The following is a 24,310-nucleotide window of genomic DNA, read 5'->3' as shown; positions in this document are numbered from 1 at the left end:
CTTAATCCCCGAATTCATTACAAGAACGTATTAACCAACATGTATAAAATAAATTACCGTAATCCGTATGAAGCGTTTAAAGAGAAGAAATTTCTGAATATTAATTTGCGTAAATTTTCATTCGTTCATAAATATATCTGATTTTATAGCGTAATCGTATTACGCTCGTGATATAACATTTTCAAGCAGTTCGCACGTATCTTAAGCACATCTTTCTTTTCACCATTTGGCAATCCTTATTCGACAGCAATTATCCTAATACTTTTGACATTAATTTTCGGGAATCAAGAAGCGTGTAAATATACACACACATATATATATATATATATAATCTATATGTATGTATATATTGTGCAAATCTGGGAGGACGAAACGGAAAAAAAAAAAAAAAAAAATATGCACACCTCAGCCAAGATTACTTAGAATTTGTTTAAAATAATTTGCATAGCTATAGCTACAGTTGACGTGAATTCAAATCAATTCGATGCTTTCCTCTGTGAAAAGATTGACATTAAACTTTTGAAGTATCTTCACCCGATCCCCTCAGATTTGTATCATATTCAGAATATACGATTTGCCGAGAGCAAAAACGATGACCCTACACATTGGCTGTTCGTTTATAAATGAGTTCATTCAATTGAATCATCGCCTTAAAAATGTATACGAAGTAACGCTAAGGTATCTAAGTAATAACCACGTTAGATGATAAAGGTATAAAAAAAAAAAAAAATAAAAAAAAATAAAAATGGTTAAGTGAAGAAGAAGAGAAGTAGAAAAAAATCCACACAAAAAAAAGATTAAAGATAAAAGTAATTAAAATTAACAAAAACAAGTTTTTATCAGTGCAGCGATACGAAAGAGGAAAAGAAAGAATAAATTATAAACAAAAAAAAAAGCTAAGGAGAGAGCCTGCAGAGGGAAAAAATTGAGAGTGAGAGAGTGTGTGAGCGAGAAAGAGCTTGAGCGTTTGTGAAAGGGTATGAGATAAAAAAATAAAAATATATTTGATGAATATTATTGTATTATTATACGGATGATGATGTATAATGAGCTAAAATTTATTATCATTATTATTACTATTATTATTATTATTATAGATCGTAAATATGAAGTCAGATTTTTTCCACTGTTTGCGTATATAATTGACGATTGACTATTGACACCTGAGTATAAACGAAGCGAAGAGGGAGAAGAAACAAAACAAAAAAAAAAAAAAACCAAACAAATAAACAAAGAAACGGAGCAAAGGAAGAAACGAAAAAAAAAAGAGAGAAAAAAAATAATGCAAATAAATTATCAAAATGATAATAAATTGTATTCTGCTTTGTAAAATGATCACCGCTCTTCGGCTATGTAAGACGAATTGTGATAGTTGACATATGAATTCTTATTTCCAAAATACATAATACTATATTAATACTATCGCGGCGAAAGACCCACGTATACACTCGCATACGCATTTAATATGAACATAGCAAACGACGAAGAAGTAAGTGAGAAAGATAAAGATAAAGAAAGTGAGAGTGAGCGAGAGACGGAAAAGTAATTTTCGATGTAAAATACACATTATATTATAATATAAATACTATGGGACTATATCGTGCGTGCGCATGTATCGAAAATGCAGACAGGCACAATGTAATAGTGTGCGTATAATCTGCGCACATGTCTCTGCACGTCGTACATGCATATGTGTGAGGGGATTGTATATCGTCACATGTGTGTGCGTGTATTTTGTGTGTGTGCGTGTATAGAGTGGTATGCGAATATCTGCGTATGTATACATACGGTTATTGCATAATTATTATGTACCCAGTGTGTATGTATGCATACGCAAACGGGGGCGCATGCGTATGTCATCGCCTGCTCGTCAAATCACCGATCAATTGTGTACTGGACTGATTTATCTATCATTCGGCTTATCATTCGATAGATTTTAACGATGATGATCATGATGATAAACAAAAAAGGAAATGATGTTATGGTGGTCTATGTTAGAGAGTGTCCATTGTATAGTGTTTTTTGAAACGTGAGCATTAAATGCTACATCTTGTGTAAAACCCTCGTCTTGTGTCTTATTTTCAATCATTTCTTCATCACCTTCAAATCTCATTTGTACATCAGTTAACAGCCACTGTACATTGTATACCCAATGATTATCAAAACTTGCGGTTTGAATCCAGCGGCTTTTCACTGATAACAATCCCTTCCAGCTCCTCGAAATTTCTTCAATCGTAAAAATAGATAATCAATATATTTCAGGTGTCCCAAGTCAAGGTGTGACAATCGACCTTTCAAACATACTCTTTTCTACACGTATCCTCTTCTTCCTGTCTCTTAGCTTCGTCACTTCCTTACGTTTCGACGTGATCTCCATGCATCACTCTTCCCTGAATCCCGTCCACGAATCCCCCCTCCCCCCACCCCTCCTCTGCCCACTGTAAGTGACGGCTGTCATTTCCACAGTCCGCCCTCATCCTCGTTTCTCGTCCCCTGCACCGTGGCCTAGAAGAACTGAGCCAGTGGGTAACTGGATCAACCTTGCGCCCGGTTGTATTATAACTTGGCTGTAGATCCGTTCGTCTATACGGCACTTCCGGTAGGTATGTGGAATAAGTTGTCAAAAGTGGAGCGATACGTCATTCGGAAACGTTGAGGGGTTGAGGAGAGTCGTTATGGCCGGGTGCTTCTGCTTCGTTATCCCGTCTCGGAGTTGATGGTGAACGAAGTCGTGTCACCGCTGCATAAAACAAGCATTTCCACCCCAACATTTGCCTCCCTTCTCGCGAGTCCCTTTCCTCATTGAAATATGAGCCTGAGCAACTCGGTCGGGATCATTCCATTCCAATGCCAATTACGATCTGCTGGTATAACCGATGGATATCGGCCTTGTTACTTCTTACGTATTCGTCCAACGACCAATTACCCGACGAAAGTTCCTTCGAGACTTTCGACGACAGGCCGGATGTATACATATTACGTATCTGCGACGAATCAAAACTCCAAGTCTTGCGAAAGTAGGATATTTGGCACTAAGTATAGCTCGCGATGTTGACGACTTAAAGATCGAAGGTAAACACACCGGGACGGAACAAGGTTCACTTGGACAGAACGACAACAAACCTTGAAGTGGAGATTGAAGAGGCATCGACTCGCCAGTCGCACCGCAACGGTCTTACCAGCCGCACATATTTTCATTCGATACTTGTTCTAGTTCAAAATAAAACGAACAATCGTGACTATCGATCTACTTACGCGTGAAAATAAATGAAAATAAGTCCGGTTCGCGATTCGGAGTGTTCTCATTTCCAAAACGACATAGTAATGTATTCGTTACCTCGGGTTTACAAGTTTCGACCTTGCAAAAAGTGTTCACATAAAAAACCGCGTCAAGTTCTGAGTTCCGAGTGATCAAAGGTGTTCACTGTTCCTGTATTGCCAGTTCCTACTTTCTACAGCCACGTCGAAGTGTCTCGCACTCTAGTGTAGTCTGTGTACTCTGCACTATCCGTCAAAGGCATCCCTTACCGAAGCGATTGTACGACGGGGATGTCGTGTCAGTGTTTGCGGTGTACCTAGAAGCCCGCAAGCGAGCAATCTCTTAATGGCAGGATAGGACGAGTGAATGGTGGCAAGGTAATGAGATATTAGCCTCACTGCTCTAGGGAGTGGCTGGCCGATGTATATACGAGGGTGAAGATATTACGCTAACAGGGTGCGTATGGTGGCTATATCGATGCAGCCTAGTCGCCCGACGACTATCTCGGCACTCCGGTCGCATCTAGGTGCCAGAAGAAAAGATACTCGCGATTCTCTCCGGCGTCGCGACGCCTCCGAGGGTGTGAGGGTGCAGCGTTAACACTGCCCCGGGTATCGCCTTGCTGCCCTCGAGGGACGCAATTACAACCTAGTAGCCCCCAAAACCCCCGCTAACAAAATTGCCTTCCTTCTCGCGGTTCGATTGCTGCGATTGACGGAGGGTAATGGACGAGCTTGCACCCCTGCCTGTGGAGGAGCACCACGCTCAAGATTATGCAGAAGACTGGGACATTTCTACCGATCACGTACTCGTCACGCTGATTTTCTGAAGGTAAGTTTAGACTAAGGTTATCGAGAACAAAGTGTTAACTGTAGAAAATCGACTTCGAACTCTGCATTCAATTTTCAAATGTTTTCGAACGATGGATTCTGCATGACTACTCATAAAACTCAAACAACACCGTTAACACATGGTTCCACATTACCAAACGAGTAGGTATTACAATCATCAGAGACTGTAAATGCCGGGCTATGCTTGTCAGAGTCGTCGACCCTTAAGGTGTCACAACCAATAGAAGCTCATCGGCGTGGTATGGAGGTCGACGATGCGGTTGACGCTGCTTCGATATACGAAATTATTTAGCGCTGAGCATAAGGCGCCGTTTGTTTTTGGGGGTAGGTAGGTGAGCCAGGGGATCTCATTTGTCAGAGGAGCGGACAGCCGCGACGCGACTTGGTCCATAATAGCGGTAAGCGACGGGCCGAAACGGGTCGCGTTGGTTTGGCCGGTGCTCGGTGGGTCCGCGTTCGACTCCTGGCCAAGACCGGGTCTCGCACCCCGAACGGACAAATGGGTGTCTCTGCATATGTAAAAGCACCGCTGTTCGGCGCGCCCTGAGCCAGCCATTTGTCAATGTCAAGGCGCCAGCGCGTATCCATGGTAACCCCCCGGCCGTTCGACGGACCTGGAACCCTCCGCCTCGCGCTGCTCCCCCAGCTACCCTCCCGGCCATCCTCGTACCCACGACAACCCCGACGCGCACGCGCCCTCTTCGAGGCCTCGCTTCTCACCGTCGACGCTGAGCAGCGAGGGCGCCGCAGGACAAGCGTCCTGGTGTGGCCTCGACTCTCGTCCGCAAGAACCTGCATCGCGAAACCGACTATCGTTGTTTCTGGCGTGATTCCGGGGCTGAGACTAGGACAATTCGAGAAATTCAGGGTCGAATTCGTCGGGGTGGAAGAGGGTGCAGAGTCCGCATGGTAATTCGTTCGTTGCAACACCGATCGATTGGGTCGTTAAAAGTATAATGGTTTGTTCTACGAGGTGCTGCAGGGTGACAGCCGTGAATGGAACGTAACAGATTGACTTTTATGGTATTGTGGAACAGGCACGGGAACGGAGAAGGTGGAGGAGGAGGAGGATGGACATCGAGTCGCACAGCTGAGTGCTAAGACGCATCAGGTTGTTACGAGGTCGTATTCGGAGGTGTAAGGGAAGGAGACGGGGGAAAGCGAACTATCGGTGAGAACGCGGTTGTCGAGTAACAAATCAAGCAACCCAAAGCCCTGTAAGACTTAACTAGCAATTTGAGGCCCGGTTAAATGAGCGAGCGTACCAATGAAAGTTTTGTAAACCGTTTGACGTTATGGTTATTAGCTCGGAGCAGCTGCCTTGTTCGAGACGTCAGTATAATTTATGGATAGTAAGGTGTAACAAAGAAAATGGATGTCCTAGCACTCCAAGGAGCCATAATCCGAAATGAAGCAGCATAAAAACAATGCCAGGCTCATCCTCGACTCTCGATTCTCCTCAAGGATTACCCTGCACTACATGGAGCAACCGAATAGGCAGCGTCCGTCTCTGTTACCAGTTATACAGTTTTCAAAACAGGCTCAAAAGAAACTCAAACAAATCCTCCGGGCACTACGTCTCTAAGCTTACCGCTGTTCTAATGAATGGCTCGACATTTACACCAGCAAAGAAGCTCGACTCGGCGACTGTTAGTCGAGCCAGTCTCGTGGTTCAACGGCACGTAACCCACCTGATCACCTTCAGGCCTCCTTTCCCACCTTCCTCGAGCCCACGAGGCAGAAATGCAGAAATAACGCCGCCAGGAATCATTCGCTGAAAATGATTTTCGGGGGTGGGGGGTGGTTTCGTTTATTTTCAACGCGATCGAGCTGTGGAGGGTGCGCGACCACGTCGCGAGGCAGCTTCTTCGTTAAATATGCAGAATGGGCGGCAGTCGGAGTTCCGTGGATAGCTGGTAACCGAGGAGCGGGGGGGTTGCCCTGCGTCGCTTGAAGTTCGCTGCAAGGGGTGAACTGACTGAGGAAAACACAGGGCTGAAGGTGCGCAGGGGGCTCGATGCCGCGCATGCGTCGCTCGTAATGATTGACTGGCTCCCTGGCAGCCAACGGACAGACATTTGCCCCTCCACCAGCCACCCCCGACCCTTTCGCTCGCTCGCCCATGCCGGAGACTCAAAAAGCTCCGCGATACAATAGTACTTTCTGCTCCTCCTCAGTCGGCCCCTTCTGCACCCTCGCTTGCCCTCTCTCTTCGCCGCAACCCCTCTCGCCACTCTCTTTTCAGCGTTTCTCTCGTTTTTCCATTCCCTTTTTTCGTTACTCTTTTCTCTTTTCTCTTTTCTCTTTTCCCTCTTCTCTTTGCTGCCACCCCCCACCCCACCACCCCTTCTCCGCGCCATTTTCTTTTTGTTCTCTTTCTCTCTCGCTTCTTTTTTTTTCTTTCTTTCTTTCTTTCTCTTTCTTTTTCTTTTGCTTTTTCTTTTTCTTCCCTTTTACCGCTATCCGGGTTGCCGTCCGACCCCTGCTCTCTCTCACTCTCTCCCTCTCTCTCCCGTTGCACCAGAGAGATGTATGGGAGTGAAATGTTTAATTTTTCGGAACTCTCGAATTTCACCTAAGCGTTTGGTCGGCTGACGTGACAGTTTCATTCACCCGTAGGCTCTTCGGGTTAAATAATTACCCCTTCCTCATGTATGAGGCTTTCCTCGTTCTACCTCCTGCAACTTGAACGTGATTTTACAATCGAGGCAAGGTGAAAACTTGCCGCGTTATTAAATTAACGTTTACCCAATCGATGAGGAGCGAAGGCCGCTTGACGTCCGCTCAACTTTACACGTCGACGAACCCTCGCTACTACAATGCAGCGAGCAAACATCCCTAGAAAAAGCAAACTCCGAGACAGCTGAAGAAGCAGCAGAGAAGCAAAGAGAGGAAAAAGGGCAAAGAAATCGTTACCGTGTTGCTATTTCCCTATTTAGCGCGCTGCGAGTTAGTGAATTTGCATTTTTACTCTCGGGCCGAGTCTTTCCTGCTGCAGGTACCGGTTAAATTGGCGCTACGAGCGTGTTTCTGCTGTCGCATATAAAGTCAGGATGCAGTTCGTGAAACTGCCCGAGTCGGAGAAGGCGTCGTGAGTTACACCAGGATCGCGTTTCAGCACTCTCAACCGTTTGCAATTCGCAATGGTAGGTACGTTCCTCGCCCCTCTCACTTGCCTCGCGGAATTCGTACGGGTCCTCCTTATCGCCAGGAGATGCTCTCGGCGACCGTCGCCGCGGTGTTTGCCTCCTCGGTTTTAACACATGCCACAAGAAATCACCTGCGTTCAAGGAAATCCCTTTTACCTCAGGCCGTAACATATATTTCCAGCACATGGTTCGCCAGCAAAATGGGCAAATGCGAGTCCTGGCAAATCCTGCGATCGAACAGCGTCAGGACGACAACGATGCCCTTCGATTAGTGCCGCACTGAACCGGAACCGTCGGAGGACTTTGAAATCGTGTCTCTTGGATTCTTCAATTGCTTAATAACTCTTTGCATTAGACTCAGCGAGACAAGATTCGGACTTGTAACTTTCCGGCTGGAATTTAAAGTAACTCGATATGGAGCGTTCGGGGTTGGTAATAAAAGGTGAAAAAAGGTCGGTGGGATTGGTACTGGAACGGAAAAACGACCTGACTGGACACTCGAGCCCTCGGTGAGACTCTTCACCCGGACTACGGATAGCTAATAAATTCCTACAACGCGGAATTTAAGTGCGAACAAATTTGTATTCCCGCAGAGCTGCGGGGCTTCACGATTACACGAACATCAGCTCCCCGTAAATGGCCTTACAAGCCGGCCCTCCACAACCGGGCCTTACAACTCGCTCGAGACCGTATAATTAATTGCAATGCTCGTCGACCGAGGTGAACTTTTACTTCTGCATAATCATTAGTTAGATACTCGCAAAAACTGATTCCGCATTGGTTTTTCGCACGAGCTGACTTCGGCGACTCGTATCAGATCCAGCCACTGACGGAATAAGCCACAAGTGAAAACTCTAGACCATTGGCTTCCGGCAGTAATAATCTGGCACTTGACCCTTCACAAGTCTCCCGAATTCCTCGCGAAACGTTAGTATAGTGTTTAGGCCAAACGGCGTAGGTTATATGCCACCTAATAGGACGGAAGAACGGGCTGCTAAACCTTTAATCTTTCCGCAGACAGATAATTCCGCGGTGCCAAAGGGCGAGTACCAGCCCGGTTGTTTCGCCTATATTAACATAATACATTGTCGCCTATCTTGGCCAATTAAACAGCCATAAAGCCTGCGGAGACGTTCACGCGCTCTTCGTCGTTCTGGGACATATTACCAGCTATACCACGTGGTCCTCCTCTGTCGCCGAGCAGCTATTAATGAATAGCTTCTCGAGGGGATGGCGCCTCGTAAACCAACCCTCTTTGCACCCCCGAGCCACGCTCTGCTGTTCGCCCGTCGCTTCCTCTCGTTGACCGAGCGTTAAATAAAACGAGGTATTCTCCCTTTTTCTATCGCGAATCCCGATGTGTCCAGCGACCTGGAAGGCCTGGAAGGCCTGGAAGTCTCTGCAGGATTATTCTGCAAAGCGCCAATCACACCGAATGGCCGGAAGATTGAGGGAGAAACGCATTTCCAGGTGGTAAGTCGACCCGGTGTGTATTCTTGTCTGGATCTACGCCTCAACGTGGAGACGAGGGATCAATCAATAGCGTATTAGGAAGCGTCTTTAAGGAAAGTGGTTTTTAATGGTCTGGGATGGGCGTCCGGGCAGGCAGGCTTTTATGATTTAGGAAGTCCCTTGTTTTCTCAAGGTAATGACGGGGTAGGTGCCATTTTTCGTCCCAGCGCAGCCCGGTCGCTACTTTCCCCTAACTTATTCGGATCCCTAAAAACGTTGGAAACGCCTATCAAACTATCACCTTTTCGTACTAAGTAATTGGCAGCAAACTTCGCGGCCGTTGTTCCGTATCTCGTTTCGTCAAACGATCTAATCGGCAACCGCAAACCACCTATCCTGAAATTTCGTCAATTGTACACCTTTACACCCTGAAATTGTTACCAATCATTCGTCTCCGACCAACGATTAGATACAGACATAGACAGAGTCGTTGGAAAACTTGAGGATCCCGTTTACCATCACATTCTTCCTTCCCTTTTATATCCCAGAAGATAAACGACGCTGTTATAAATGGAAAACTACAAGCTAAACAGAATCTAGCCCTCGGGGCGCAGTTTTCATTTAGAACATTAAATAACGCTCCCGTTTCCTGTATAGCCACGCGCTCCTCGCCGGCACCTCAACGTTCGTTCCCGAAGCCTCAATGGTAGCCTGGAGTCCCGCGGGACGTAGCCGAAAAACTCCGGGCAACTCGCATCTGTATCAATTTATGCTGCCGATATAGGAAAGTCTGAAAGACCGCAAAAGCTACGCCGCTGGGAGGGTAAAGAAGAAGCGTTAGAAGCCTAAGACTTGGTGAAGTAACGGCGTTACGTTCAGGATATAAAGTAGTTTCACAGGGATGCTGATAAATGAGAAAAAAGGAAAATAGCTTATCCTCAGAGAGTATAATTGCAGCATATAGGGAACACGCACACATTTTTCAGTGAGGTTTACAAATGATCATTCCTGAGGGTGTAACAGAAGCAAAGTGTAGAAACAAAAAGGAGGGGGGGGGGGGGGGGGGAGGGACGAGGGGGTGGATTTCCATTCCATCTCGTCTGAGCGAGAAGTCGTATATAATAAATCAAGGGACAATTAAAGCTTTAAATATTAAACATTGGCTCTGGAGATGAACGCGCGCGTTTCTGCGGGCGTTGTGGGTAATATCTGGACGCCGCGGTATCTCCCCGTTTGTGCTTGTCTGCCCGAGCGTGATCCGCACAGTGCAGAGCCCCGTTCGTGAAGGGTGGGTAGAAAAAAAAGAAAAGAAAGAAAATGAAAAAAAAAAAAATAAAAAAGAAAAATCTGCATTTGTTTTATTTCCGTTACATTGTCTGCGGGACCGCAAAATTGTCTCTCGAAAAACAAATTGTGTATCGGAGACTGAGAGGGAGGGTGTTTCGTTGCCTGAAATGAGTAACGACGATGGAGTTCAGTCGAGTTCAGCTAGCGGAGACTCCCTACGAAGGGGTGTCTGCAGTCTGCAACCCGGCAACGTTCGTACACACCATGCCGCATGTATGTAGATTGTAGGTAGGTATATATGCGAGAAGATCGGAGGGCGAGGCACTTCTGCGAAACCGCGTAATGGCGCAGATGGCACCCTGAGTTTGCAGAGTATTTTCGCGGGGCGGAAAAATGAGGAACGCACTCACGGACCGCCGGATGTCAAGCGAATCGAGCGAATCGGCGCGGTGCGCGAATATGGAGGAAGACGCGGATCGCGGAGAACTCGCAGGCCACATTTCAGCATCCCATAACTCACGGGACTCGGATCCCGCAGGGTATCTCGCACGTCGGCTGATATTTACCTTACTTCTGCGATGTCCCGTGCGTGTGCACGAAGGGGAAAGAGAGCCAAGCCATCGGGGTTCGCGTAAGGTATATCCTCAGGAACGCCGTGGCATGGCATGGCAGACAACCGCCGGGCAAATGAATGGGTAACGTAATATATTGTGATCCTATGTAGAATAACGCGTGTAAGGCCCGCTCGAAGATGCGGCTGTAGAACAGCCGTGTGGAGAACGGTTGTAGAACGGGGAACAACAACCGACCGACCCTTCCGCATTCTTACAGAACCATAAATTATTGCCTTAAGCTCGGGTATCATGCCGGGGGTTTAGCCCCAAGACACAATGAGACTGTCATACTACCCAGGCGTGTGTTCGGCTCACGCACAATCATTTTTTAATCACGCCGCGTATCCCTGGCTAAACAAAACGATCGACTAATCGCACTGAAATCCACTTGCTATAAAGGTGTCCATCTTCTTCTTCCTACTACTCAGCTGATGATTAGTTTGATGGTTTTCGAACAGTATAATAACCAAGGATAGGAGGATGGGGAGCATCTTTTTCGTATATACCAGTTTGATGAGCCCTACACGCCGCGGTTAGACGGAGGAGATGATTATGTCACTTTGGTAACAAGGAAGGACAAGGCAGTGGGCATCGGAGTCATTTGTAACGTGACTCCGCGGAAATCACAAACAAGAGCTGAGGCACCGAGCACGAGAGCGACGGGTAGGTATAAGAATTGAGCCGAACCAAACTCGCCGGCGACTAATGGTATTAATGTCATTGCTAGTTGATTCCTTGTGTACCGAACAAATATGTATCTATTGATTCTCCGGGCCCCCCGTGAAGTGGCACTGCCGTGGCTGCAGAAGGGTTACACGGCTAAGCCGAGCGGCTCGAGGGCCTTCCAGTTCAGCCCAGATATTAATGGTTCGAACCCGAAAGCGCGGGAGGAAACGGCCGGCCGTTTCGAAAGCAGAGATTGTTTGCTGAACGTTTACGAAATTGTATACCCTTCCGGACCGCATATCCTTGCAGATGCCATTTCGCCGAGATCGATTCCCCCCCTCTTCTGTCACGATTTTTCGACAAGAGTAGGTAAAGGCGAGACGGTCCATCGGCATTCGAGTCCCGGTCTCTTTGGCTCTCTCCGCAGCCGCCTTATGGTTAGTAAGTTACCGAGCATATTCATAAACGCATTAGACCCTGAATGACGCTCATTCAAACACACCCGGCTTAGACACCGCGGAGCGGGAACGCCGTAAGCCCGTAGACGCCGAAGAATATCAGAATGGTAAGCAACTCCACTCCATTAATCACCTTTATAGCGGTCCAATGTCGCAAGTCACTATGCACCGTGTAAACGGCGGTCTGCACAAGCTCTTGGACCAGCTGGACGGTCTGAGGCCCTAACCCGGTGGCATTTCGTGCGACTCTCGTCACGGGACCGGCACCCATTTTTCTCATCTCGGGGCAGTTTATGCAACCGGTCCGCTTTCGTATCTTTCGATTTTTCAACCCGTTATTTGGTTAATCATTCATTCAATCTTTCGCTCATTCAAACGTATTCATTTATACCCTACATTCACGCAGCTCGCTCCAATGAATTGCTCCAGACGTAGACATTCCTGATCGATTATACCTGCCGGTGCGTAAAACACTTTGTGTATCTTGAAGTGGGGAAGGGTGAATACGACTCAACAACCCCTACAAACTCTGCGCTTTCTTTTTTATAATACTAATGATGCAATGGGTGCAACCAAATACAATTCATATCTGTAACAATATAGAGAAGAATTTCATTCGAGGTCTTTTGTTTTCTGGTTGAAATGTACAAGTTCTTATGCCGAGATATTCCTCAGTTATCGATCGTGGTCATCACCTGAAAACAGAAGAAATCAGGTCATTTTTACATTAACTTAAACGTTCTTCAGGTACTGGTTTGGCGAGCTGTATTGGCTGTCCATGACCGAACATTTTTCTCCTCTCCCTTAAACTCTAGTAATATGGGATGAATCGAGCCAGTGAAAAATGCCAGATTGAAAAACGCCGTGGCAGTAGGAACGAGGTTGGAAGATCTGCTGACGGAATTAGCCTCACGGAAGCCGGAGGAGTCATTAATCTTAGAGTTCGGTCGTGAGCCACACACGGGTTGGCGGTCGGATTATAAATCTCAGAAAATCGACGCGTATCTTGTATAACTTTCTTTTCACACTCCTTCTTTTTTCCTCACACAGTTTGTTCTACACAGGTACGAGATTAACGGCGAGGATATCGAGTCGCCACCCTGCAGGCACCGGTGTCGAATGGATCCTCGTCGCGTGGGCAGAACAATACTCCCAACCTGTTCCAATGCTTGGTCCCCGACCCACGTCACTCCGGGTGAATATTTTCACGGCTCAATAGGTCATTGGTTACATAAGCGCAGGACCGGGTCACGCGTTCCGGCGATATTCGTTTTATCAATGAATTTGAAAACAACATTATTCTCTCGTACAGGGAGGAAAAATTCCGAGTGAAGAACCGCGTGAAGCGAATAATAACAGTCACAACTCTGATTCAATAAAGCATAATATCTGAGCCGGGACTCCGGGCTGCGGAACGAGGCGACGCGACGTGAGACGCGCAGCCCTGGAGGGTCGCCATTGATACCAACATAAATCACAATAGGAATTTGTATTACAGTTACAGAGGCTGGTGGATAGGAAATAAGGAATGTAATAAAGAAAATGGGACAGGGTGGCTGAGCGGGTGGAGGGGGGAGAAGCCGGGAAGCCGGCTCCCGAAGGGGATGAGAAGCCGGGGTTCGGAGCACCGCGGAGGGGTGAGCTCTGGAACTCTGGGTAGCGCGCGAGCAGGGAACGGATGGCGGGGGAAAGGGGGGCGAATTGCGAAAACAGAGTCGCGGGGGCGTATGTGGGAAACGCGAAATGTGATACGAACAACTAGTTGGCCGGGCGAGTCGAGGGTCGGGGGTCGGGCAGGGGTGGAGTTACCTCCGTCCATGACGCGCATTTAAATTGCATCAGCGAAAACAATTCAACGATTCCGAGCGAGCTGTTGTATGTTGGCGTTGCATTTTTTTTTTTTTTCTGGTTTTGTTTTAGTCTCTTTCGTTAATTCACTCCGCTGTTTCGCTTTTCAGTTTTTAAACTTATATTGCCCAACAGCCAGCCTCGGTGAATTTTTCAAGGAACAGAATCGTTATTTCACGTATCTTTTTGAAATACAAATTTATCCACTCCATGTTTGACATTGTATGTATATATATATGTATAATAATCGCAAGGAAATACGTTTCGGTAATTCAGAATTTCATAGCGTCATTTTCAATTATTTTTTGACTGGTCTGCACAGATCGATCGATTGAAATTAATCCGGTAAGTACCGAGGGGTAACCAATCCACCCTTATTTTTCTGTCACACTGGTTAACTGGTGATAACTGGGTGAAAAGGTTGTCCGAATCGCGAACCAAAGAGGACCGGTTCGATAACTTGCTTTAAAAAAAAAAAAATGAAGATAAAAAAACGGCAGTGGTGATAATGATGACGAGGACGAGTATCAGAGTGATTAAAAATGGATGTTTTTGTGTCAGCTTTTTCTCTCAAATGGGGTTGCAGAGCACGCATTGAAGCGGAATAGGTGGCGGTGCGAGAGGGCGCAGGAAGAGCAGGAGGACGAAAGACGGCGAAGATACAGACGCGGAAGGGGCGACGAAGAGAGGAGAGGGATGGTTTCTGCCGGAGGAATGGGGAATTGTAATGAGCAGCTTGACAGTTACAAATGACAGGGCGGAATTCGCGAAGTGCGATAGAATCCTGTTATGTCTAAAGCCCGACTTACACGAACCAAGAATCTCCGCGGAATAAGCTCTCGGATAACATTTACTCTGCAGCATCGAAGAAACGGGCGATATCTCTCTCCTTCGACGTGACTAGTTTCTTTTTTCGATCCCGTCTTTTCCTATCTTCTCCCTTCCTCTCTACTTTTTTTTCCACCACCGAGAATCCGACCACCGTCAGGACGGTACGTAAATCTGACGTTATACAGGACGAACTCGGTCCAAAGATCTCGGTGGTTTAATTTCGCCAAAGCGACGAGCGACGTGGGGTCAAAGGAACGGAAAAGAGCTGGAAAGGGGTGCAGTTGTAATTGATAACGACGCCTCGTTCGCCTTTTAGGCCTCCGTCTTATCTACCCTTCGCACTGATGCCGCGAGTGCCACTAAATAGCGGAAAATTCGTAACGGTATTTCAATGCCATTGATATTCCCCCAACCGATGCCGAGTACCAGCAATACAAAGCCGACTTAACCATGCTCGGGGTGGAACACGCAAAGCGAAAACACCATGCAGACCCGAGGCAGTCACCGTCGCCTGTCTCTGATCTTCTTCTCTCTTGGGGATAGGGACGAAGAAGAAAGTCGTAGAAACGGCGCTTCAATATCTGATTCAAAAACAAACGGTGCGGCATGAAGGACCAGATTTCCGTCACAGGTCAGACCTGCTACCTTGGCTCGTCAGCAAAAGCTCTGAACGAAGTAGGTCAGCATATATATAAATATATATATATATGTATGTATTAATTATCTACACTTGCAATCGTTTCTCAAGAAATCGTATCGATTGTTTTCTGAGTCTTCGAAAAACAGTGATAACTTGATGCTCGATGAACAGAAAAATGACCTCTTAACCACCATAAATATTCTGAAGAAAACGCAATTCATTCCTGTTCAATCTTAACCAGAGATATCACTGTACCCAAAAAGTTCTTATCGCCATTTCCTCTGTTCAGAGAATGATCAAAGATCATGAGCATTAAGAAATCAAACGAATAATTGAACTGCAATTTTTCAAGAACCGAGTCTCCTTCTTAGAGAAAAGCAAAGTGTTAACCTGACAATAACTCCATCGTCACTCGCCACTTAGCATAAATAAAAGCTGAATATCCGATATATATATAAGTACGTCACTGATTTTTTTTCGTCAGACTGAAAAATAGCAAATTTCGTATACGGACGTGCAACCTGGAAGGTGAATAAGTAAATTCGCGTCGGGAACACGAAGCAATCTAAAAGTTCTGCATACCTCGAGGATGGGGGTTGGGGGTTAGGGGTGGGCGGGAGGGTAAGGGGGGTCGTCGGAGGTGTTAGGTCGGACTTTCGAGAGCCGGTGTATGGGCTCGTGGATATGAGTCCGGCATGGGGCAATATACAGGAGGCTTAGCCGTGATAAATCCTTATATATGGGGCCGCTGCGCAATGGGCTCTTTCTATGAAGCTCTCTCCCGCACTCTCCTGGGGATTACGACGGTATGGGTATACCTACCGGCTACACCGACGTACCCGAGAGAGGCCGAGGCTGAGGCTGAGGCCAAGGCGAACGGTCCTCCGTACGGCTCTCAGGCGGGCGGAGAAAACGAATAAGAATTCGATCGATCACAGATCGGATCATCGCTTCAATGACGCCGTTTTGTCGGCCCGATCTCACGCCGACTTTATACTCTTGGCGATCACCGACGCCGCGGTTAGACTCGAGAAAGGATCGCTAATTGCACATTCATGCCTCGTTCATGTCCTCCGATTGGCAACGGTTCATTCGACGATAAGTTTCGCTCCTTCTTTTTCGCTTCTTATATTATTTAAGTTTCTCGACGGCTTTTGAAAGGCTGAGTTTATCTCTATATAGCCGCGTTTGGCGATTGAATTAAGTCGGGGGAAAATATTCGGCTACACTTTGTTCGTGGTTATGATTCAACGTGGAAAAAATCTGTCACCCTTATGGTAACCGTTTCGAAACGAGGCCGTAAATGGAATCGCCACGAGGTTTCGCTGCCGAGTTTAGTTCACCCGCAGCCCAAGCGCAGCACCGTTAAGAGCTAACGATTTAACGATTATGCCGCTATAAAGGATAATCGTCACCCGAAAGCGATACGAATCTTTATTTCTGGAAAAACATAGGAAAACCCTGACGCCCACTGTGCACCGGATATTGAAATAAAATTCCGATCAATGTTCATTGATTAACGGTATAAACGCGCGGTAATTGAATTTCATATTGCACCTACACTCCGGCCAACGATATCGATTAAACTTCTCTGTCACGTGAATTTTTCTGCTAAAGAAACGACACGCCAGCCGATACTTGGACACGTGTTTTCCTTATTTATGTCAATCAGATAATGTGCAAAAAAAAACTGATTGAAATAATTATTGGTAATAGATAGTGAAACGCAAAACGCACCAAACGGCAATAAACTGTTTCACGCGATAAATAATAATTACACATCGGCGCGCGTTCCGCGCGGGTTTTTGTTCCCTTGCCAAAAATCGAACGTTATAATAATTATCGTGAAACAGAATATCGCGCGGCTTGGATCCCGGGTAAAACAAGACCGGATACCATTCGGATGTGCAGGTATATATAATACGTACAATGCGCGAGGGCGATGTGGGCACAACGTGTCGGGTGGCGCCCATTGTGTTCGTTATAATTAAAAACGCAATTCGCAATCGCAAATTGGAAAATGGGAAGCAGGGCGAGGCTGCATTGTAGTTTATGGTCTGTTCATTGATTTTTATACTCGGCAAATTAATGACTATATCCGGGATTCGGTATCAGCAGCTCGCCCTGGAGGTCCAGCTTCGATTCAGCGTCGAATTCAATTTAAAACCTGATGTGTCCGCCGGCTGATTAGCCATTTCGATACGCTCGACCCTCGGAGAACTGTGAGAAACCGAAATCGCCGGTTGGACACGGCCCGATCAACCCGGATTCTCCAAATCCGGAGACGCAGACCGGAGATGGAAGAGTCGAAGAATCCGAAGCTAAGCCGTGACTTACGCGAGTCATCGCCTGACGCGACACACGTAAGCTGCATGGCCGCCCGCGTGACGAGGCTGATTTCGTTGTAAACCGCGGATGACATAAATCTTAGGGGTGTTTGGTAAGCGGGTGTAATAACGCAATTAGCATTATCGCTCGGATCAAGGTGGCGACGAGGAAACCTCCGCGACCGGTATCGGAAAACTGAGAAAAGACGCCGGGAAAGCCAACCAAGCGCACCCGATTACCCCCAGATCTGCAGTAATGCGGTCGGGGCTAATGGCCAACCCCCAACGATACCCTCTCGCCGATCGCAAACACGTTCAAGCCACCAAACGGCCATAATTATGCCCGGTTGAACTGTAAACTGGGCCACACTCCGCTCGCTACTTCCTTCTAATCGCTTCTCTGTTCAACGACCGTGTCTTCAACCATCGAGGAATGTCTCAGCCATCGAATTATTTTTATTGATAGAAACGCCGACTCGATGCTGAGATTCGTATCAGCATTTCTACTCTTCCTTATCGCACGATAAAACCGTTCACTTGTATGAAAATCATTTTTTTCAACTTCTTTCAGCTCCATGATTTGCCTTGACTGGCTGTAATTAATTGTTCCACAGAAGTTTAAGCAGACGCATGAAAACGCGAGTACGTGAATATGGACTTTAGAATTCTTTTTTTTTTTAATTCATTGGAATTTAAATTTTTGACCAATTCATCGCGTTTTCTTGATTTTGTGATTTATTGAGCCTGCAGGGACGAGGCGATCACCGGGCGTTTTTTGGATACCTTGGAAAATGATTTTATGTGAAATTAAAGTCGTGGGTTTACGGAAATCGTTCGTCCCGAATGTAGATAAAACTTTCGAGGTTCTACGTAGACCACCGAGATATCTAGTGTGTGGTTGACCGTCGCACGGACTTCGAGTCCGAGCTGCAAACGTGTAACGGCGTCGTCTTAGGGCATTTATTTACGGGGGAGGTTAGCACGCGAGCGTAAATTTGTTTAGGGGTGGACACACCGCCGTTTCCCGTCACGGGACATTTGCGTCGCAAAGTGTTTTCGCCGCTGGCTCGTGATTCTTGCTACGGAAATCGAGCGCTTGCACACTCGCCAAAAGGATCGTCCGTAACTACCAGCTGCAGTAAGACAATTTAAAAAAGATAGAGAGAGAGAGAAACGGAAAGTCGGCGATAAGATAAATCGATTTTTACAGTCTGGAGTCAAAGCAGCGGTAAAAATTCGCCCATCGCTTGAGTGTGACAGTCGCAAAAGCGAGATAGAGGCGACCTAATGGCCGAGCAAAGCCGAATAAACCAGACCGCGTAACGTCGCGATCTTTCGACGGGGGCGTCACGCGGGTAATCCTCCACCCTTATCAATCAAAAGGTCGTGGAGAGGCCGAGTTACGATATAATAAAACAAACCATTACCATCCTTGGTAGTGGGCGAGTGTATGGACCGGCCATGCTGAGGATCTCTTTTGAAGGAGCTCGTAAAAGATCGGAGCGGCAGCATACGCTGGCGACGGAAGGCCCTTCGAGGGCTTTGATGGCCCGGAGGAACGGGGCCTTCGCTTCGAGTCGCTCTGGTCGTCTCAGGCGTCTTTTACTGCCGCGTCATCTGGATTTATACCCGAAGAGTGAGGACGAGTGCACTTCGGACACCCGTTATATAAGATTTTCAACACACGTCTAAGGCGGGGGCGTGCCGCACGTGTAGATAGGGGTAGAGGGAGGGAGCAGGAGGAGGAGGGGGGGACAGTTTCGCGTCCTGCAGATATAAACTTCTTCCCGTCTCGTTTCTTTCACGATATAAGGTATATTATCTGCGTTGAAAGGCTGACCTGCACTTTCACGAACGAAGAAGACGGCAGTTTTATTTTTCTTCTTGTTTCTCTTTACCCCAAATTTTGGGGAGAGACCAGCGCCCAATCGGTGTCCTCGATTTCGTCGAGAACCTCTTCGTCGAGAGAAGCTTTTGTGGGTAGGACAGTCGCGTAAACACCGAGCGTGTCACTTCATTAAAGATTACTTTCCGTGATCCCGATGAGGTTGGGGTTTTTTTTTTTTTTTATTTCGTTCTTTACCACTCAAGAGAATGAGGAAGAAAGGAAAAAATGGAGTGAGTGATATCCGTACCCGGTTCTGTATCAACAGCAAGTTTCTACCCCGTAATATATCAGACCACGATACCTGCGGAGGTAATTCTGCACTTGCTGGTTTCACGTGGTTGAATTTCTCCCGAATTTCATCCGTATAGCTGGATATCGTGCGAATTTTACCGAATGTCTGTCAGGCGACTGACGTATGTTCACTCTGGACTCTATTTTTCGCAGCAGCTCGACCGACGATTCTTTTCGTGGTTGCTTGTCTTACGGAAACGCGAGTGTTCTTGCGGGAATTGAAAACGAATATGAGGTTGAAATACACTTGGAGGATAGAGAAAATTACGGTTCTTCATCTCGACGAGTCCTTAATGACAAAGAGATAAGTTCTGATTGCTCGTCGCCCAAAATCTTCTCATTTATCATCGGATAATCGCTCTTGATTTGAAATTTATAATGGTCAGTATATTTTGGCAGTGTGGACTCAACATTTTTTTTCCACTATGCTGTGAAAGCAGCTTGGAAACAACGCGGACATACCGAGTTTCATCCCCTTCAAATTTCGAGGCTTCCAACTTCGAACTGCAGATGAATTCCAACCAACAAAGATATTCCAACGATGGGTAAATTCGGTATTCAACTATAGACAGGGATCCGAATTCTCGGGATACAGACACGCATGGCGCGTCGAAAGCTGTCGCTAATGATTACCAGTGAGGTTTAAGAGGTTGTATAGTAAATATAGTACGGTGCACCAACAGAATTCCGAAAGCGGAATGATAGGGGATAAAAAATAGTGGAGAACGCCAGGCATACCGGTGGAGAAGAAGACGCCTCGTCGTCGTCATCGTCGTCGTCGTCACTCACAATGCCAGAACTCCGTTTGTCCGGTAACCCTATTCCCGTGGGATCCTGTCCCTTGAGTCGATGGGAATTCATTTTGACTAGCGTCTTACTGATCGAAGATAGGATCCGCGCCGAGATAGGAGATTGGTTTCGGCCGGCGCCGAGACTCGCTGCGGTTATCCAGCCTTCTCCGTTTTCCCGCACGAATGCGGCGACCGCGCCGCAAAACTGTTACGAAATAACGGGCTTTTTTCACCGGCGAGATAAGCGGTTCAGATCTAGAGAAAAACACCGGGGACCAGATTCGCCGGATGTTCTATACTCGCCTCGTAAATTCCAGAACCTCTCCCTTTAATTTTACTTTATTTTCCACCTCGGATTTTCCCGGCTTCGCTTTGGCCCTCCCTCCCTCCTTTCCTCCCTTCCTCCCGCGCCACTCTTCCCGTATTCCCATATTATCCCCCGTCATTCCTGGAAGCTTATCCTAGCTGTCCGTCGGCGGCCTCTCCAGGATGGACTCTGCCCACCTATCTGCCGTGACCTCGCTGAGTTTTTACATTTATACCCCCCGGCCTCGATGTACCAACCCGCGCCTTTTTATTATCCCGTACAAAAACGACGGATGATGGAATAGATCTGACCGTTTTCACCGATCCTTCACGCTTCATTCAGGCCCGGAATTTTCACCGTTTATTCAAGCCCACTGTTTCTGGTCTTTCGATTTGAAAAAAAAAAATGAAAACACTTTACAGTCGGTTTTCAATTCCGTGTCAGGAACAGACTGGAATTTTTTAACAAAGCATCGAGGATAAGCAGATTTTACCACTTTATTCACCAAGTTTTCAAAGTAATATTAAACAGTTTTTGAAAATGAATTCTTAATCACTTTTACAAAACCGGATAAAAAATCAGCTTCCTAAGCTTTGAGATTCAAGAAGCAAACTCCGTAGCGAGCATCGCGCTTTTGCGGTGATAATTGAAGCGGATTAATGAAAATAGCACTTCGGAGTCGGTGGCTGTCCGAAGATCTCGATCTGGAGAGTAAGAAACGGATCGGTATCAGGTGGTTAAACCGCTGCTCTGTGGGCGACAGGGAGAAGTCATTCGTCACTACCCGGTGGCGTTTGACTATCAGGTGCCCCCTGGGTCGACATATTTGTCAAAGAGGGGTTCAATCGGCGCGGAGCGATGGCGGCGGTTGTTGTTACACCGATGGAACGGTGGACCTAATAATATTCTCACACTTGGACAGATCGCCACGTCAGCGCCCGGGCCGATAGAGACGTGTTAATAAAAGCGCGCGGCCCGAGATACGTATCGACAATTAATATTAAACCGGCTTGACGGAGGTTGTAACCGGGACGAAGATACGCCCGCGGGATAACCACCCAGGGCGACGTCGAGGATCTGGGAGCAGCGGATCTCGGGAAGAGGAAGGCCTGCGGGACCACGGGGCACCTCTGCCCGCCATTTTTATACCCCGAAACTGATCCTGCAGGAAAGTTTGACACTCCCCAGGGTTCCTGCCGGACATCTACATGCTCACTTTGAATAACTCGCCGGATAATCCCGGGGAAGAGCCCACCGGCGTCTCTCGGATCTTCCGGAAATCTCGATATCGCGATCGGATCTCTCGCTTGACGGCTTCGAGAATTGCCGACGACGCGAATAGGCCTGTAAAAATTGCCCCTAGGTACAGGATCGTTTTTCACTCGATTATTTGCCGTGGCTTTTTTAAACCCGCTGCCACTGTAAGCGAGCTGTCAGTAGATCGCCAACAGATGCTGGGGAAAATTTTTTTCCGAAGCAATTTTAATTCACCGCTCTTTCATCTCGATCTCTCTATTCTCGGGCTGCAGCAACTCCCTTCGCTGTTCACGTACGATCGGGGAAATAATAACGAGCAGTACCGCTGGATGGTGTAATTAACCATAAATCAAAGGACGGCTTTCGGCGCGGTACGTGGCTACGAGAACTGACCGGGAAAAACTGAAAGCTCGATTAAACAATATTGAGAAATCCGCATCGGCATGAACGACACGAGTGTATAAGCTCTGCGAGGATCTCCATACACGCGTAACTTGTAAGCCGACAATTTTTATTGGCGACTCATTTTGCTGTCGGCTGTAATCTCGCGTGGATTCAGTTGCAGGAACGGGTAGAAGAGGATGAGGATGAGGATGAGGTGGAGGCGGAAAGTTCGGACGCGGAGATGAGATTATCAACACATCGCATGGCGTATGGACAAGTAGGTAGGATATAAACTTGCGAGACAGGGTCGAACCAACCCGCGGAGTCTGGAGGGCGTAAATCAAGGGAACCCGAAGGGCACGGAAGCCGGATGAGTGAAATATAAATTCATAAATAAAGTCATAAATTAAACGGACTCCCGGTGGCGTCACGTTATATACATCCCGAGCTTTACATTCGCTTCAGCTTACAAGTCGCGGTAGCACCGAGTCTTGCAGCATGATTGGAAAATCCTCGCAAATTTTATGCCACAACTGCCTATACGAACAAGGAACTTGACGCGACTTCGTGAAACCGCAGAGTTGCCGAGATTGATGCGCCAAAAAGAAGGAGGAAGGGAGGCATCGAAGGGAGGGAGGACATTGACGCAGAGACGTGAGAGGGTGGCTAACAGGCGCCGTTCCAGCTGACCACCAGGTACCTATTGAATCTCGACATTTTTACAGACGCATTAGAGGGAAACAGTTTCGAAGACCACTGCAGTTACTGGATAGAAAGACAATTGTATGTTGTATGGGTACCGTGGAACGAATTCCTTTCTTAACTTATTTCCCACAGCCTGGAATGCATCGAGTATGTATAATCATAAAGTGTTCCTAGACCTGCGTTCCGTGAGGTCTTAAGGTGTAAATCTTGTTTATGCTGCATCTCTCGATTTCGAGAATTGAAACGATTGCGCAATTTACATGGTTAGAACCATGTAGCCGCAGCTCTAATCGTCAGCTTTCGAAATCTGATAAAAATCGACAAACTGACAAACTACCGTTACGATAGTGGAGCGAGTATAAAAACGCGGAAAATTTGCAATCCCCAATCTCTCTGCCCGCGGGCAGCTCGATTTGATGAATAGTGTGATAAGTGGGCGGGATACGCATTCGCGGTGTCAATTCATCAATCGCGAGAGGCGAGGAATCAATTTGAGCGGCGTTTTAACCGCGAATGGAATAGCAATAAGCGGATTGCATCGGCGGGCGTAACGCGGAGCGAGGAATCGGGTGGGCCGTTAAGTATGTGCGACGTTGCGCCGTTTTTCCCACAGCATCGATTAACGTCTATTTATAGTAATTTGGCGAGAAGCCCCGATGTTCGGAGAAACGGGAGAGAGGAGAGAGATAAGAAATCGTCCTTGCCTGGCGCGTCACGGGAGCAGAATCGCAATTGCTTTCGGCGGTGACGACGCGGTGCTGCAATTTGCTCATTCCCGTCATGCGACGCGACGGCCGTTTATACCGGGAAGTCGTCGACCGCATTGCGATGCTCGTCGCCGCGTTGCACTGCCACCGCGCAGCCCGTCAATCATCCCTGACGTCTCCATCATCGCCGCAAGCTGCGAACCGCAAGCTGCATCTCCGCAACCCTCCGACCCCCGGACGCAATCTCACACCTCTTAAAGCGGCCAAGGATCGCCGTTTTTTTTTCCCTTTTCATCAAAACGGAGGAAATCGATCACCGAGGACCCGAAAACGTCTCGGACCCTCAGGCCCCGCTGGTTTCGTCGTCCTCTTTGTCCCGCGACCGAGCACCAGGAGATGGTATCTCGCCGTTCCAGCGACCAAACGAAACGTTGTTACATTCAAATTAGAGTGGACGACGAAGACCATGCCGAGGTCTCCGGCGGGTCGCTTACACCGCTCAGGATGGTCCTGGTGCCGGACTCACTCCTGTGGTATGTGATACGCGAGCGAGGCACGGCGACGGGGATACGCTTTATATGTATCCCTTTGAGGGGGG

General features: G+C 47.3%; 1 long non-coding RNA gene across 1 annotated transcript; it reads left to right on the top strand.

Annotated features, from left to right (window-relative positions):
• Window positions 1-1,283: 1,283 nt before the first annotated feature.
• Window positions 1,284-23,045, top strand: LOC124405116. Its single transcript, XR_006929066.1, has 4 exons — window positions 1,284-2,001; window positions 3,612-3,621; window positions 7,197-7,205; window positions 23,035-23,045. It is a non-coding gene; the product is annotated as an uncharacterized LOC124405116 (long non-coding RNA).
• Window positions 23,046-24,310: the final 1,265 nt, after the last annotated feature.

Source organism: Diprion similis, chromosome 4 (assembly GCF_021155765.1).
Source record: "Diprion similis isolate iyDipSimi1 chromosome 4, iyDipSimi1.1, whole genome shotgun sequence".
In the NCBI taxonomy this organism is placed as follows: Eukaryota; Metazoa; Arthropoda; class Insecta; order Hymenoptera; family Diprionidae; genus Diprion; species Diprion similis.
The sequence above is the reverse complement of the archived record's forward strand: the minus strand, read 5'-3'. Positions and strand labels throughout refer to the sequence as shown.